Genomic DNA, 3,250 nt, shown 5'->3' with positions numbered 1-3,250 from the left:
ACAATTTAGAATTGCTTCCAACATGCCCGAAAGTACRGTATATATGCTAGACTTTCACTTTTAATAATCTCTTCAGTAATCATTTTACCCAAAAATGTCTTTCGCTGCCACAATTGGGGGGTGTGTATGTTGTAGCTTACCTTGTAACCACTAAGAAATGCAAGTTTATGCTTGATAAGATTGTTTACAGTTCTGCTGTTCACGTAACAGCTGCAGCAACAGGCAGAACCAGAATAAGAGCTCTTACTTCATCCCCTAATTGGCAAGCTTCTACCTAGGTAAGCCATACCTCTTGAAATATTCTGGATTTTCATGCTTTTCTTGTCTAGTTTTGGTGTTTACATATTAAACTGAATGGTCAAATGTTTGTTATAGCTTCTTGAAAGCAGAATACATAATGCAGTTGCAAAGGTTGCTTACAGGTAATTCCACAATAATATTTGTCTTGGACTGTTTTCTCAGCATATACCAACCTTCTATTTTCGGTATTTCTTTACATTAGACTTGTGAAAGGGTGGGCATGTCCTACTTTTATCAGTAACATGGTAAGAGAGGAATAGATGTCTAATTGAAATAACAAAGTTGTSTAAAGGCCAAAGATATAAATAAATTCATGAGGGATTTGCATATTAGTTTTAACTCTGTTTTGTTTCTCTGTGTGTTGCTTCTTCCATCTGCTCCTTTATGGCTCTTGGCTATGTGTCCAGACCTACCCAGTCCTATTTGTTAGTATTATCTACCCTTATTTTCTTTGTTCTTTTCCCCTTTGATCATTTCCCATGGTTGTATATCTAGAAATGTTTGTTCTTTTTGTCCTATTTTTAGTTCATAAACAAACAACTAAACGAAGATAGTAAGAACATTCTTCAGAATGTTTACAGACTTTTTCATAGTTAAGCTCCAAATATCATGTTTGCACTAATCATATTTTGGCCCTAATTAAAACAAGTTTTGAAAGTCTACTGTATATTCATTCACTCTATACTGGTTCATACTGTAAAAAAAAAGTAAACATTCAGTAAGTATAGATTCCTCCATAACAAAATCCTTAGAAGCTTCAATTCCATCATGCACAAAGAAGCTCATTAATTCTGTTCCAACTAATTCTGTGAGTTCACAGAACAATGCAGCAAAACTAAAGAAAATGTATTACATTGAAAAATGAAAAAACCTTACATGAAGAACAGCTCTGTGGGTTGTGCATATATCTGCTGAGGGCAGTATCAAAGTGTACCCCAGCTAAATTTATCTAGTTTTTCATTTTCTTACTCTTATTTATTGTTATTAGCAAGACATGACACTTCATTACATTTCTTAAGCGAGCCCTGTAAAATTGCTGGAAGATAAGAATACCAAAACAAAGACTTGACAAACACAGTCATCCAATCTTGATGGGAAGAACAAACATCTCCTGTTTAAGTTTGTCAGCACGATGTTGGAGGAATTTATTTTTTAGTGTCTTGTTCATGTTAATGTTTTTCAAAGCATTAAGCTTCTGTCTGTCAGAACAATCTCTGATATTGCAGTACTCTGTTAAAGAATATGGTTAAAAATACAGAAAGGTCTGTAAATAGTAACCCAAATAGTCTGAAAGGTAGAGGAAACCAGTCCTTATACAATGGCAGAATTTGTTTGAGTTTCTAGCTGTAACGCAAATAGCTTCAGATCCATAGAGTTCAGTTCTGTGATATAAATGCAACAGCAGCTTTATTGGTAACTCGGTGGTAATTGATTCAGACTAGCTTTAGAGCAAATGTGGGCTTTAGGAGGGATTCCTGCCCACTTTCAGGCAAGAAGAATCTTCAAATCCTGAAAAGTGATCGTGGATACAAATCAGGAGCATTTAAGCCAAAGTTCAGATGAAACATTAAACTTTCTCAATAGTTATATGAAATGTTGACATGTAATTGAAATGCAAATCTATTTAGGAATTTTGTCCATTATAAAAATCTCTTACATATTTAACAAAAATATTTTATTTACTTTATGTGGGTTTATACAAGTCTGCATCTGCTGTTTATTGAATTAACTGCTTATTATTTAAAATCACTGTAAACAAGAACTTTTTTTTTTCCCAGCACACTTGAGTCTTCATATACAGGCACCACTTTGAGGCAGATGTATTCTGGAGYGGACTTCTGTCACTTTGTAAACCTGGTCTTTTGTTCTTTCAGACATGTTTTCTATTGTAGAAATAGTTCTTTAAAGAATAGTTCCTTAATTCATCAAAAAGCAAACACCCCTGACTTCATATAAGAAACAAAGCATTTATCACAAGCTAATCTTCATTTGTTCTAGATTTTAATTAGTGTTCTAGATTTTAATTAGTTTAATTAATTTATAGAAGCCATCTTAACATCAGATTCCTAAGAATTGTCCTATCAGTTTTAATGTAAGCACACTAACAAGGATGCAACTTAAAACTAGTCCACACTGGATACCAGACTCCTGGGCCAGACATCCCCATAGTGCTCCCTAGATCCATCTTTTGTGACCTACAAGTGTCAATGACCACATTCTAGAAAAGTGGTGTGCCAACCTGAAATGTTTCCTTCTCAGTTGGTGAGAACCCCTCAGGTACCACTAAGTATATTTCATTATGCCCAAGTCTCCCCAAAAAGCAATTTTTTCTTCCTTTATTATTTTCTAGTATAGGAAATTCTACCAGCTGTGTATTTGGCAGATGGAAACCAGAAATTGTAGCCAACCTTCAATTTTAAGAATGTGAAAAACGCTATTTTTACCCACAGTGGGCAGAGAGGCTGTTAGCATTTTCCCCAAAAGACAGGATACAAAAAGCATGGAGCAAGTCCAGATTTTAACTTCTTATATGGGAATGTAAAGGTAGGCAGTGATCCGAGTAAGCCAGGAAAAAAAAACATGCTCATTCTCATCTGTGAGACAGTGAAAGCAAAATATTAATAATAACTAACAGAATTGGAAGGGGCTGGCAGAAGGCCACGTTGTTTCTGGTGCCCGATCTGTTTTCCTCCAGCTGCACAGACAGCATAGGCAACATGGGCATGGGCTGGGAGCATTGGGAACACAGMCTGCTCCAGCACGGGCACAGTGGTGGGGAAGGAGCAGCCACTCCAGAAGACAGTGAGGATGTAAAGCRTGATTACTGAACTGTTGGAAATACGCTTTTTTCTTCTCCGGAKTATAAGCAAAATACTGTTTAAAGAGAAATTTAAACCACACCATCTTAATCTTCCCCACTAATCCGGACCAAGCCCCTTGGCCAGCCCTG

At 36.1% G+C, this 3,250-nt stretch overlaps 1 long non-coding RNA gene across 1 annotated transcript in view; it reads right to left on the bottom strand.

The window, feature by feature from the left end:
• Positions 1 to 2,805: 2,805 nt before the first annotated feature.
• Positions 2,806 to 3,250, bottom strand: part of LOC130584187 (uncharacterized) — a 1,590-nt gene continuing 1,145 nt past the window's right edge. The window contains exon 2 of the long non-coding RNA XR_008966493.1: positions 2,806 to 3,174. This is a non-coding gene — a long non-coding RNA (uncharacterized LOC130584187). The remainder of the gene's footprint in view (positions 3,175 to 3,250) is intronic.

Source organism: Malurus melanocephalus, unplaced genomic scaffold, assembly GCF_030028575.1.
Source record: "Malurus melanocephalus ecotype Western Australia unplaced genomic scaffold, MMel_1.1 scaffold_14, whole genome shotgun sequence".
Lineage (NCBI taxonomy): Eukaryota > Metazoa > Chordata > Aves > Passeriformes > Maluridae > Malurus > Malurus melanocephalus.
Note: the sequence above shows the minus strand (reverse complement) of the source record. Positions and strands in the feature narration are given on the sequence as shown.